General features: G+C 45.3%; 1 protein-coding gene across 3 annotated transcripts in view; it reads left to right on the top strand.

Moving 5' to 3' along the window:
• Nucleotides 1–15,111, top strand: part of MBTPS1 (membrane bound transcription factor peptidase, site 1) — a 1,184,166-nt gene that overhangs the window by 318,958 nt on the left and 850,097 nt on the right. The gene's annotated exons all lie outside the window — the stretch shown is intronic.

Genomic DNA, 15,111 nt, shown 5'->3' with positions numbered 1-15,111 from the left:
TCTGCCAAAAGGTGCGCATAAACACATCTGGGTAGATGATCAAGACGACCCCGGTCAAGATGGTGATCTACTTGCAGGACCAGGACGACCCTGACCTCATCTTTGTTGACAGTCACTCTTCTCCTATTGCACATCAGCCTCTCTACAATGAGCTGCTGAAGAAAGCTGCTCACCACTTTGGCATGAACACTGACGAATGCAGCCCCACAGGGACTGACTTCATTGAGGTTACTCTCAACGAGAAGAAACCTGTTAGCCTCTTCTGGAGTCCATTAAAAAGAGGGTCACTGTATACCCTCTGCCGTACCAGGACGGGCAACCCACGGGTGGAAAAATCCTCCAGGCCCTCTCCTTCAGATCCCCTCGACATTAGGGGCCATGTTAAACCAGACTCCCTGGTGGTGTCCACTACACTCTCAACCTGCGAGGCTCCTCCTAATAAGGAGTGCTAACTATTGTACACACTGGGAAAATGTATCACGACCTCCACTGCATACCTGACCAGGATAGCAAACACCACCACTTTGCTTGCCAGCTACAGCAGTACCCAGTGGGATGCGGTCTCACTACATTTGAACTCCGTACCAAAACCGGCATGATCCCATCTTCTGAAAGTCACCACCGAGGGAAGACATGTCTCCCAAAATATCCTGAAAGATGTCATGGACTCTGCAGACACCTCAGGAAGAGTCATTGCAGAGCGAACCCTTCTTAGACATTCCTGGTTTAAGGACTCATAATTTAAGCCAGAGACACAGGCTGCCCTGATTAATATGCCCATCGAGGAGGGTCTTCTCTTTTGTAAAGCTGTCGATGACCGGCTGGAGACGGCAAAGGAGCATGAGACCATCAAGACCCTTGGTCAAATTTCCAATAAGCCTGTCTTCCCGAGGGGGTTTTTAAGACCTGCCTAAACTTTCTGGCGCAAGACTCAGGAAAACCAAGCCAAGCAGGAACAAGCATGTCTGGTGCCTCCTTCTGTAGTCCACACGTTCAGGCGTCCTATCAATACCAGCAGCGTGGGTTTCACCGTGGGAAAGGATGAGACGGGGCTGCAGCCTCTAGAGGCAGCCCCTGTCGCCAAATGACTTGCTGATCCACGTTCCTTCCCATGTGTCCCCAGTCGGGTAGTTGCATAACACTCTTCGCTCGCAATGAAAGGGAATAACGTCCGGCTGCTGGCTCTTAGATATAGTGGCCAAATGATACTCAGTGGAGTAACTCGAAACACCTCACACCATCCACCTCACATAGGACGCATGTTCTCTGCACACCTCAACATCCTCAAGGAGGAGATCCAAACTCTGTTAAAGAAAGGAGTCCACAAGCTGGTGTCCTTCATGGAAAAAAATCAAGATATTTAATGTACTTCCTTGTTCGAAAGAAAGATCCAACAGTGTGCCCTTTGCTGGACCTGCGCCCTGCAAACACGTATGTCAAACCTCAAATATTCAGCATGATATACGCTGCAGGAAGTCCTCCCACTGTTCAAGATGGGATCATTACATGGCGACATTGGACATGAAAGATGTATATTTTCAGATTTCAATGTTGCCAGTGCACAGAAAATATCTCCGATTCAAATTGCTAGACAAGCACTACCAATTAAAAGTGCTACCATTCGGCATTGCATCAGCCCCAAGGGTGTTCATAAAGTCCCTAGCAGTGGGGGCTGCACACTTGCAAAGACAGTCCATTCCAGTATACCTTTAAATAGGCTAATTACCAGGACTTCTCCCCAGAGGTGCCTTAAAACACGCAGCAAACAATCTGCTGTTCCAATTGGGCATCTCCATAAACGAGAAGAAGTAAAGTCTTGTGCGCAGCGAAGGAAAGCAATTTCTGGGGGCACTAATCAAAACTGACGTCTGGCTCGTCTATCCGTCTGAGGAGAGTGTCTAAAACATGCTATTGAAACGCCTCCATATGTAGCAATCGTCAGGTGACGGTATGAAAGGCAATGCACCTTCTGGGAATGATGGCTTCCTGCATCTACTTGGTGCCTCATGCCAGGCTGCTCATGCGTCTAATGCAAGAGTGGCTAACGAAACAATAGTCACAAGCAAACAGGTTGTGGGACAATCTAGTGGTGGTTTCGCAACCTCTGGTTCAGTGGCTTCAGTTGAGGAACGCAGCCTTTCCACACACCAGTGATCGAAGCCACTCTCACAACAGACACGTCTATGACTGGGTGGGGTGCTCACTTCATTCACCATATCCATCACGGCCTGTGGACACAGGCACTGACCATGGAACATATCAACCTTCTGGAACTTCTAGCAGTCCTCAAGGCACTTAAAACCTACAAGACTTAGCTAGCTCAGAAAGCAGTCCTAGTCCTCGCGACAGCAGCACGGCCATCTTTTATATAAAAGTCAGGGAGAACACTGTCTCCAGGGCTGTCCAAACTAGCCCCGAACGTCTGCCCACGGGCCCTACATCACAACCTGTTCCTAGTGGCTCAACATGTTCCAGGGAACTCAATTCTCTGGCAGATGTGCTAAGCAGAAGTAGAATGCTTGCCTCAGAGCACGAATGGCAACTAAAAACAGACTTGCGAGACGATATCTTCACAAACTGGGGGTTCCCAGAAATAGACCTTTTTGTGACCCTGGAAAATGCGCAATGCCAAGATTACACGTCCAGGTTTCCCTAGAAGGGATTCTAGGGGAACGCACTTCTGATGAATTGTTAAGGGAGATTTGTATATGCCCCCCACACATCTTCTCAACAAAATAGTGCACAAGCTACACCCGGGAACAAGTAACATTGATCCTAATAGCTCCAATGCGGACACGCCAGACCTGGTTCTCACACCGTCAAATGATTTCCCTGTGTCCTCCCATGAAACTACCTTGCACGGACAACCTGTTGACCCAGAATCTGTGAACAACGCTGCACCATGGCCTCGGAAGCTGAACTTGGCAGCTTGGCACCTGAGGTCATCGAATTTGGTCACCTTATCCTAGACCAAAGGTGCATGGAAATACTCAGGCACGCAAGCCTAACACACCCACTGCTATTTAAACAAATGGAAACGCTTTGTGTTGTGGTGCAAAACAGTCTCTCAATCCGACCAACTGTTCACCAACCAATACAGTCAACTTACCTCCTCTACCTTACACCATGTCTCACAGTAAAATATTCAAATTTCATGGTGGAAGGGACCCATAGTTAAGGCTTTCATGGAGGGCGTCAAACAATACCCTCCAATCTCTAATCCTACTCCCGGCTGGGACCTCAATGTTGTACTCGCAAGGCTCATGGGAGCCCCCTTCGAGCCTATGCATTAAACCAACCTTAAACATATTAGATACAAAACGGCTTTCCTTATAGCCGTTACCTCGATCAGAAGGATCGGTGAACTACACACACTGTCTGACCAGGATGACTTTGTAGTTATACATAAAGACAAGGTGGTGCTACACACACATCCTTGTTTTTCACCAAAGTTCCATGTAAATCAAATTAGCGCTTCCTCCGTTTTTCCAAAATCAAACAGACTCAGCAGAAAGAGGTCTACATACACTAGATGTACGCAAAGCGGTCATGTTCTACCTTCACAAGACAGTCCATCAGAAAGATAGATGGCTTCTTTGGTCTGTAGCTGTTGGAAGAGAAGGGAACCCGATCTCTAAGGCAGCGATTTCTAAATGGATTGTCAACTGCATTTAACTCTGTTACTCTTCTCAAGAGAACATTGCCATTTAAGCGCAGAGCGCACTCTAATCGAGGCACTGTGGCAACTTTAGCCCTCATAGCAAATGTGCCCCTAGATGCCATTTGCAAGACTGCTACTTGGAGCTCAGTACACACCTTCACCCAATTTTACTGTCAGGACACACATTCTAGGGGTGATGTACAAGTGAGAAAAGCAGTGCTGAAACATTTCTTTGCAGGGCTACCTTCTAGCAACCCACCTCCTTCTAGTACTGCTTGCTAATCTATGCAAAGCATGAGATTCATTTTTTTTAATTTTATTTAAACTTTTCAAAAGAAATACATAATTCCAAAACAACATATATGAAAAACAATAAAAATGCAAATGAAACGGAAGAAATTTAGTAATTTTGATACAAATGGAACAGAATCAATAAGTAAAAGTATTCAAATATCCCCATTAAGCATGAGACTCTAAGCAGATCCATAAGCCTCAGAAGGGATACTCACTGTAATCATATTTGTGATGCTTGTATCTGCTTAGATTAACATGCGCCCGCCCTTCCTCCCCTCTTGGAGTATAAGGCGCCTGGGAAAGAAGCATAGATCTTTCAAACCTCATGGTCTCTACCTATACTTCATGTGTACAAGTTACACTCCCTCATCAGAAACAAATAATCTGAGGGACTTCGATGTCTGGGGGATCATGGGTGCAGGGTACGGCACACTACGGATAGCATTACATTTGACGTCCCTTTCGAACTTCGAAAACTTAATTTGCAATACTCTGACTTCCTCTAGACATCCACCTATGCACAGCATCAGAAATACAATTACATCTATATCCTCCAACCACAAGGCTGTTAAGACTATACTGCACTGATGATCCCTAATAAGGGTGAAAACAGGTATGTAGTTGTCCTGGTCGCCTTGCAGATGTCTTGATTAAGCCATGTATAAAGTAACACTGCCCTGTTAGACAAAGACCATTTCCTGGAGAAAAAGGTTTGCATTTGAGCTAATTTGCATATCCACAATGCCCTGCTGTTGTTGCTGAGAACTGGAGATGACCTTCCAGCGATCCTGCTATATATCTATCTCGGGGGCTTGGGTCAGAAAGTGTGCTTTTGTGTGTTTAGTGGAAATCTGACCAGTAGTTTTGTTGCAAAGAACTGAAAAGTACGTCCCAAAAAATGTGTGATATCTGATTCCACTCAGCGGACCCATTTCCCTGTTCGCTCTGTGGACTGAAGTATCATTGGCCTGTGGTACGCCGTGATGTCGGCGAACATTGGACGCGGCCGGTGGTTGGCTGGAGTGAGCGTTAACGTTTTCAGGAACCGGAGGAGAGTGCGGCGACGAAAGGGACTGGAAAATGTACCGTATGCCATGTGTTGGTGGTGAGAAGGGATGGAAAGGGTGGGGGAGTGAGAAGTGGTTTATGTGACATATGTAATGAGGTGGAAGTAGACGGAAGTGTGCCTGCAGTATTTGTGCCTATAGCGCCAATTGCAGGGTTCCTTGACAGGGGACTGCCTTGTGTGGTGAATGGAGGCAGCTGTCGTAAAGGGCCGATAGGTTGTGCGGTGACCTGTTTGCGGCTACCTCTATCCATGATGATTTGGCAAACCTACCGATTTAGGCAGTACGCTACTGCTGTTTAAGTAGTGCTATCGGCTACAGATTTGGGTGACAGATGGTACTTCTTTTTACAGTGGCAGGTGCTTTGTGACTCTACGGCATGTAGCAGGACACAGCATTGAACACATTAAGTAGTCTGTCTGTACGATGTCTTACATTGATTGGGCTCAGACCAATCCACTGACCTCACAGCTGCGTGACTCCTTTAGTTGAACCACAAGTGTAGGCAAGTGGCAGAGCGTACCACCATCACACAGCATCTGCCTATGAAACTGAGGGGGGGGTATCAGGCTCCATGTCATTCAGTGCCGAAGTTGCACTGCAGGAATACATATTTATTGGCCACACTGCTGCTACAGAGCAGTGGCAAAGGTTGTCTACCAGCTCTGTGTGATTACCTTGTGCGAAGTTGGTTATGGTGGAGGTGCTTTGGAAGCAATGATGAAGGGTAACTATGGAATGTTGTCCAAAAATGCTAGTGTGCAATTGGGAGCTTTTGTATGTGGTGGTCCATGCGTGTGTGAAAGTTTCACAGTACCCAATGAGGGAGTGCTGAAAAAAGGGTAGTGGAAAGGGAAAAAGTATTCTCATTTACTGGGGCGTGGCCCTGACTGTAACGGGAATGTGCACGTGCCACATCCTGCCATTATGAGCATGGAAATGGAACTGTGGTAATTTGGCAATCGGGTGTTTAGGGTGTGGTTGATAGGAAGGGACGGTATCTTCGCCTTTGCAGATAAGTGGCCTCCGTCACAAACGTTGATTTTGTGGTGGTGCACTATGGAAGTCTACATTTGGTTTACATGTCGTGCGGACATTTAATCAGTCAGTTGAAGAGGTTTCTGAACGCAGTGATACAGATTTTTCCTACTGTGCTCATGCATAACACCACAAGGTGTATGGAACCAAGCTGGTGTAATTTGTCCACAGCCACAGGTTGGAAGGTGTGTTGTAAACAGAAGAATGTGCGAATGTATGCAGACTGCTGGGATGTTCGCCACCCACTATGAGCTCATGAGGTCGCAAAATATCCAGTGGTTTCGTAGAAATGGCATTTATTTGAGCGTCATCGGCAATGCCGTTTTCTTTTACACTGTGCAAGAAGCATTGAGCAGAATTTGGTAAACATGTGAAGAGAGGCACACAAACGGTTAGAAAGGGAAAAAAAAACAACTTGCTCCCAAGCACGTAAACAAAACCCCACATTTTTACAGCCACGTTGAAAGATTCTATCCCCTACCCTGCTTCAAATTGCTTCTCCCGCCCCCACCCCGCAATATCAAGAAAAGGTAGCGGATTCGGCGGTACTGTCAGGATTGGACGTGCCACATTGTGGGTGGGCATGTGGATGGAAAAATTGTGCATAGAAATTGGTAGAGGCCGTGCTTTGGAATGGCACCCCATTTGCTGTGTGAATGTGTAACAATACAATTGAAGTGTTGTACAGGAGTGACACGGTTGCATGATGGCGGCTTGGATGAGATTGGTGTATGCGTGTGTCACTATTGAATAGTAGCCAATGAGGTAGTGGTGGAGCAACAGTAGTGGAAAGGGAACGACTACTCCTGCGTTGCTGGGGCACGGCCGTTGTGGTTTTTGGGAAAGCGCATGTGTGAGATTGTGCTCTTCTTATCAAGCTGTCGAATGGGAATGGGATTTGTCCAATCAGGTGGTCGGGTGTGCATCACAGGAAGGGCGCAAACACTTTGTTCCATTACTCTGTGCAGTGAGGGTGGCAGGCAGAGATGGACAGACGCATTGTGTTGGTAGTCGCTGATGACTTTGTGGAGCATGTGTTCCAGTATGCCGTCCAAAAAGGCTTTCATTGTGATTGTGACTTGGACGCTTTGTGGTGCTGTGGCGGTGTGCGCAATTTCGGCTGTCTTATTGGAGAATGTAGACGAGTGGGCAATTTCGCAACTGTGTATGCTATGGTCGTGCAATATGGAGTGATTCATTTGGGTTCCATGCCTTGTTCCCGTGTGTACGTCAACTCAAGAAGTTGATGAAAGGAGTGAAGTGAATTTTTCCCACTGCCAAGGTGCTTTTTCTCATGTATCCCACCACAAACAGTATGGGACTATTCCAATGATGGTTGTCACAAGCCAGAGGTTGGAAGGGCTCTAATCAACCGAAGCATGTGACACTTCTTGAGTGCTGCTGGGATATTCTCCTGTGATAACGACAACATTGGTGCTCGATATGCACACTTTTTCAAAGCTAATGGAATTTCTTTGTTGACCAGTGGCACTCATATTTTGTTTTCCAGTATACAGGCTGCACTGAAGACCCTACTGTAAGCATGCGAGCTCAAGTACAAAACAGAAAAATACTTCTACAAATCGCAATAAATTGTGTTTCTAAGGAAGCACCTTTAAATTCTTTTTAAAAAAGGCTCTTTTGAGAGCCCCAACTACTGACAAGGTCCCCTTCCCTGGTTGAAATGTATTCCCCCCCACCCCCCACTCCCGCACAGCTCAAAAAGTCTGCAGATATCGAGGCAATTGCCGGGTTGCACTTGTGACATACACCCCTTTTGCAGATGGCGGCCATAACATTGGGCCTGTGGAGGACACAGGATTGGCCAATATGGTTTCTGGGTCTGGATGGCACACACAGACTCTGGTACACTGTGTATTTGTCGAGCGAAATGCAGGGGATACGCTTATGGCTATGTGTTGCACGAGCCACAGTGTATGCTTTGTGGGGGAGTTGTACATACAATGATTGCCAGTGAATGGAAGACAGTGTGTAGTGGCAGGTGATTGTGGATTGTATTATGTGGATTTGTACTCGTATGGAGTACCTATAATGAAGTGCTTGATTTTGGTTTGTCTGTGTGACACTTTGGTGGCGCGCGATCATGTCCATATTATTGTGCTTGATTGTGGAGGGAAAATTGGAGAACATGTAACACACTTTTCAGTGCCATTTGCGCTGAAGGAGGCACTTGGCCAGGTCATGCGTCGGTTTACAATCTCCTGCATATATTTTTATGCCACTACGCAGACACCCAATGTCACCGCTTTATTTCTCATTTGGTCCGGAAATGGAGAAAGCGTGGTACATTGTGAAGAAGTCAATTTGTGCCTTTTTTACAACTTATGCCAAAATGGGAATCTGACATTTCACAGCACGAACATTTTTCCCCACAAACAGCGTTCCTCTTAACATTACTGCATTTCCGATTTTGCACGCCATTCATAAATTGCATTGCTGCCCTTTTTGGAAGTATAGGAAGAGTGTTTGTGGTAGGTGTGCCACACTTCAGCTCTTGAAAATGCACTGTCACAGGCACAACAATTTCTTAACAGCGAGGCATTTGTATCAGATTCCACTGCAGTGTTTTCCACAGTACCCCAACTCCTTTTATTTAGTGCACAATCTGTGGAAGGCATACGATGCGCGGCGCCCTGCCTCCCTTCATTGCCACTTCCATTGTTGAACTTTGAAAGGATATTTCTTTACTTACCTTTTTTTCCTTTTGCAGTGCATTTCTTTCTTTTGCTCTTGTAACACACGCCACCGAAGGAACGAAAGGCAAGGGCCGGTATGGAAGGGCCAGCACCTACAGGGATACCATAGGGGACATGCAGAGAGAGGAACCTTTTGGGTGGCTCTCACTTCAATAGACGCCAGGCATTGACATGCTCTGCCGTCCGATATAGCACCCGTTTGGGGCACCCTCTGTTTGAAAATTCCCGGGGGTTATTGTATTATGACCCTTCTAGTTGAACACTTTCTCTATATAATAGTAACTGTGTGTATTCAATACAATTTTCATAAACACGAAAGAAGGGTTGGTCTTTCCATCAAAGGAAAGAGTCCAAAACATGTTACTGCAAATACCTCAGTATGTAAGCCGTTCACCATATAAGTGTACACAAAGCAATGCGTTTGCTTGGCATGATGGCATCTTGCATTTACCTGGTCCCACACGTGCACTTGCGCATGTGTCCCATGAGGAGTGGTTGGCGAAACATGGTCTCAGTGAAGCGGTCAGTGGGACAATCTAGTGTCGTTTCGCAAACACTACCACAACACCTTCACTCGTGGACAAAGGAAAATCTGTTGAAGGGAAAACCCTTCCACAAACCGACGGTGCAAGCGATAGTCACAGACGTGTCACTCTCTGGGTGGGGGGCAAATCACCTTCATCTCACAGCACATGGTCTGTTGATTCACATCACGGCACAGAACCACATCAACCTGCTAGAACCTGTAGCAGTATTCACGGCTCTTTAGGCATTTGAACCACAGCTGACAAATTTGTCGGTACAGATCCTAACCGACAGCACCAGTGCTATGTTCTACATCAACAACCAGGGGGGGCACACAATTTCTAAAACTGTCCAAGCTAGCACAAAAAAATGTGGACATGGGCACTCGAACAGGGGATGTTATTATCTTCCCAACACGTTCCAGGGTAACTCAACACACTAGAAGACTCGCTAAGCAGAGATCCCCTCCCAGAGGAACACGAGTGGCAACTAGACACAAATGTTATAGACCACATCTTCTCACAGTGGGGTAACCCCACAATAGGCTTGTTTGCTACAAAAGAAAACAAGCAATGCTCAGACTTCGCGTCCAGGTTTCCCCAACCAAACTACAAAGGAAACGCCCCATGGATGAGCTGGTCAGGGAAATTTGCTTACGCTTTTCCCCCAGCTCCTCTAATGAACAATGTGGTGAACAAAATTCACAGAGAACAGATGACGCTCATCCTAGTTGCTCCCTTGTGGGCAGGACAGCAATGATATTCACATCTGCGCAAACTGGCGCTGTGCGATCCCATCAAACTCCCGTGCCAGATCAATCTTCTGACCCAACATGGGGGATAACAGTACACCCTCAACTTCACGCATGGCTCCTGAGGTCATAGAGTTTGGACATCTAAATCTATCAAAGAGGTGTATGGATATCCTCAAGGAGGCATGTAACCAAACACCAGACACTGTTATTTCGAAAGGTTAAGGAGATTTGTAATTTGATGCCAGTCAAAGCAAATGAACCCTATAGAATGTACTCCATCCCACATTCTAAACGATATGCTTCACCTGTTAGTCTCTGGGTTAGTATTCAACTCTATAAAGGTATACCTGGTGGCTTTATCAGCTTACACCAGCTGTCAGAGTAAAGTATTGTGGTGCAAAGTTCCCGTAATTAAAGCGTTCATGGGGGGAGTAAAGAGACTCCACCCGCCAATTTCTAACCCACCGCCAGGCTGGGATCTCAATGTAGTACTCGCAAAGCTCATGGGACCTTCCTTTGAGCCTATGCATAAGTCTTAAACACTGACATATAAAACAGCCGTCTTTGTGGCTATTATATCCATAAGAAGCCTCATCAGTGCAAGACATGTTCTTTGTCATCCACAAGAATAAATTGGTTTTTCGTACACACCTTAGGTTTTCACTTAAATTCATTTCAGAATTTCACATAAACCAATCCATTGAGCTACTGACTTTCTTACAGAACCCAACAAGCTCAGCTGAGGAAAAACTCCATACACTAGATGTAAGGGGGGCAGTCCTTTACTATGTAAACAAGACCAGACCGCTCAGGAAAACAGACCAACTGTTTGTCTCCGTAGCACCAGGCAGAGAAGAGGACAGCATTTCAAAGAATGGATAGTCAGATGCATACAGCTGTTACTCATTATCAAACAAGACACTGCCTTTCACGCCAAGAGCTCACTCCCCAAGGGGTACAGGAGCTACTTTGGCTTTCAAAGCAAATGTCCTGCTTGACTCCATTTGCAAAGCGGCTACATGGAGCTCGGTACACACTTTTACTCAGCACCACTGCAATGACACTCATTCCAAAGCAGTAACACCCTGGTGAGGGGACTTCAAGCAGTGGAATCTTGCCTCTGGCGTTCTGCAAGGAGTCCACCTATGTTTTGGGAAGATTCGATCTTCAGAAGAAGATGCATTGCCCAGTGGTCACAGGTCCCAGGTTATTGGCGGTTTGCAGCCTGTTGAAGGTCACAGCTCGTTGTGGGATGGCTCGAAATGCAGGTTGTCTCAAGACAGATTGGTCCCACAAGTCTAGAGGGGAGAATTATCCTACTCGGAGTGCTCCTCATGCTTGGAAGAAGGGGTTGAGCAGCAACAATTACACAGAAGGCATCTCTGGTAATATGGATGTAGCTGCAAGGTTCTCTCTTCTTTGATTCTTTTTTCTTCTTGTGCCAGCTTGTCTTCAGCCTCAGGGCCCATGCCTTTTTATGCAGGAACGCAGCCAATCAACACCCATACACCATTCCAACTGTGGGGGGTGACTTTCAGGGTAGCCACCCCCAACAGTCGGTACTGGTTCCAGGCATGCACACGAGAAGACAAAGAACAGCAGAGTTTCAGAGTCTTCTCCCATTTCCTGTCCTCACTGACATGCTGGAGCCTTGGCAGGCTTCTTAAAGGATTCCCGCTGAATACGAAGGCTAAACAAGGAACCCCCTAAAACCAAGCCCCCCCAACATAGCCCACCCGCCCGCCCACCCACCCAATCCAGCATGGCAGAAATGCAAGAAGGGGACAAGGAAACAAGAAATGGCAAGGAGAGAAAATGCAGTCACCATTTTGGGTCAATGGTTTACCTTCTGTGTACTACCGTGGCTGTGAGTCAAGCCTGGGAGTAAATATTGCTCAAAAGTAGGATAAAATCACTACCACAAGCCATTGAGCTTATCTTGCCATTGTAACCAAAATGTTCCTGGAGCAGTGGGAGAGGGGATACTATGTACCCCCTCAGCACTCCTCAAAGGGGGTGTTCTGAACTCGCAATATAAAAAGATAGGAAGGATAAAAATATCCTTCTATAACAGAAAATAAAAAGGGAAGGCCAAAGGGCTCCCACCAACACTGCACAGAGAGTGCTGTGTGATGCAAAAGATAGATGCCATAAAACGTGGAGGAAATTATAACTCAGAGAAAAATGTATTTAAAAAAAAATACTAAGTATCCCAAAAGATAGGATAATGGAATGAATGAGTGTGGAAAAAGGTTCCCACTCACTCCGGGGAACAGACCAACAATCCATAATTCCAGCAGAAAGTGCTGGGGGACTCGCATGTAGAGGAGATTGTGCATAAAAAAGAAGAAAATCTGAAAATGATGATCTATCGAACAATGTGAAGAAACATGAGGCCTCCCGTTGGAGACGTGAAACCAAAGTGTTTGCCAAAGGAAGGGAACCAAGGAGAGGTTCCCATCCGAGTGCAAATCAATCCTGATACTGGGACATGTGGAGGACCGAAAAGACTCATTTTGGTGACCTGAAACTGAGCCACAGTCTACCTCGAGAAAGGAGCACATCCCAGTTGAATAGGTGTCTACAAGAGTAGAACCAGGTTGAGAGCAGGAGGTTGAGCAGGATTCCAGACTGAGAAGCCCATCCAAGAAACTGTTGTATAGTTTGGGAGCTGACTGATGTAGAGTAAGGAATATGGGAGCTGTGATTGTTGGCCAACCCTACGAAGTTTGTGAGTAGGAAAGCTGCTAGCCTGAGGCTCATTTAGAGTAGGTTTTCGAGAGACGTTTGTTGGCCATCATCTGGAATGTTCAGTTCTAAATGATGGAGGAAAACTGTTAGAAGAGACCAGTACATTGTGTTAGCCATACCCTAGTATGTTTTTGGTTATGGATATTCTAGTTTTTCCCTAAGGCCCTGTAGGTGTTTTTCAACCCTTCTGTATAACTACTAGTGTTAAAACCGATTCTGTGGTCTTGTGTCTCACTCCTCTGCCTATTGCAACACGCCCCCAACCTTGGTTGTCTTCTCTACAGTCTTCTTGTTTCTCTTCGTAAGGTTGAACCTTGGTGATGGAAAGATTCTCTGCATTTATTTGCTGCGCCTTCTTCTCTTCACTCATCTCATTACTGACATATTCTATGTCAAACTGTTTTATTAATCTCTTATCGCTGCTCTTTCTCTTCATTCCTGCTGGCATTTTTGATTTAATAAATTGCCTGTCCCCCACTCATGAACCCTCTCAACCTCGCTTTTTGTGTCTAATTGTAGAATTAAGAATCTAGGCTCCTACTTTTCCTCTGTCCCCATCTCCTTCTCCTTCTCCTATTACTATTATTTTTTTCTCCTCACCCGGACGCTTATCTTCTGCTGGTACTTACAGTTTACCCCCATGCTGTTACTGTGAAACCTCCACCTTCTATTCCCATCCCACTAGTTTATCCTCGTCTTCACCCTTATTTGACCCCGCCTCTAATTTCTCTGGAGTTTTTCCTTTCTCAAAGCATGCAAATAATTTGCTTATTTGTAAATAAAAAACACTCTTCAATTTTCATTCTATTTCTTTTCCTTTTTTTGTCCATAGCTTGGTTAAGTATAGTTCATTCTCAGCTCTCCTATTGACCTGATTTCGACTCTTCTCTTAATTCTGCCTTTCAACCTTCACTCGACTGAAACAGATCTTCTCATCACTAACTTGTTTATTGCCTCTCAATGTTCTAAACTGTCTTTGCTTCTTATTCTATTAAACACCTTGATGGCATTGAAAATGGTGCACCTATTTATACTTTGTTCTTCTTTCGTCTCCTTTTCTGGCATGTTCTCTAGTGGTTCTGTTCTCATCTTTCTGGAAGCTTGTATTCTGTGTGCTGGAGCACACCCCCTCTACTTCTACCTACAATATTTCTCAGTTTTCTTTCATTCAGTCTGTTGGTCTAGAGTGTCATTTTTATTCTGATGATACTCAAATGTGGTTTATTTTCTTTTTTCTGAGCAACTTAACTTTTCTGTTTCAGAAAGTCTGTCCACTAACAAGTCTTGCATGCTTGCACATTTCTGCCATCTACATTTGTTTAAGACTGGGCTTCTTTTTCTCCCCAGCTCCTTCTCATGGCTGTCCTTCCCCGCCTTTCATAAGTTTCCCACCTAATTTGCTTTCTTTCCAGTCCTCCACACAGTAGCTTGGTGTTCACTTCAATACCCCTCTCCTTTTCTCTTCACCTCTCCTCTGTTGCTCATTCTTGCTGATGTCAACTCTTCTAGATCTGCGAGATCAGTCCTTTTCTTACTTAGCCACAAAGATTTGCATTCTTGCATTCATTCTTTCCTCCTTATTGGTATTCCTACTTATGTTTTAAATTCTGCTATTTGATTGGCAATTCAACTTCCACCTCTATCTTCTACCTCATCCTCCCCAGCCACCTTGGGCTGGCTCTTTTTCTGCTAGTGTCCATTCTCATTTTCTTTATTTTGTCTGTCTTTTATGATTTGTCTTCGATTGTCCTCCATCTCTTTGCATATCCCGGCTCACAATTTGTGATCATCTTCATTTTTATTTGCTACCAACTGTTCTTGTGCTCAGTCCTGTTTCTGCTCTCTGCCCCCCCTTGCTCCTACGTTTTGGAATACACTTGCCTCCTACATTTATTGTGGAACACTTTTGCCTCCTACATTTATTGTGGAACACTTTTGCCTCCTACATTTATTGTGGAACACACTTTTGCCTCCTACATTTATTGTGGAACACTTTTTTGCCTCCTACATTTATTGTGGAACACTTTTGCCTCCTACATTTATTGTGGAACACTTTTGCCTCGTATGTTTTGCCTCCTACATTTATTTTGCAACACTTTTGCCTCCTACATTTTGCAACACTTTTGCCTCGTATGTTTTGCAACACTTTTGGCTCGTACATTTATTGTGCAACACTTTTGGCTCGTACATTTATTGTGCAACACTTTTGGCTCTTACATTTATTGTGCAACACCTTTGGCTCCTTGTTTAATTTAGTTTCTCATTTAAAGGCAATTTCTTTTCTTCTAAATGTTAAGAGTGGTA

Source organism: Ambystoma mexicanum, chromosome 1p (assembly GCF_040938575.1).
Source record: "Ambystoma mexicanum isolate Mex_15411 chromosome 1p, UKY_AmexF1_1, whole genome shotgun sequence".
Classification (NCBI taxonomy): Eukaryota; Metazoa; Chordata; class Amphibia; order Caudata; family Ambystomatidae; genus Ambystoma; species Ambystoma mexicanum.
The sequence above is the reverse complement of the archived record's forward strand: the minus strand, read 5'-3'. Positions and strand labels throughout refer to the sequence as shown.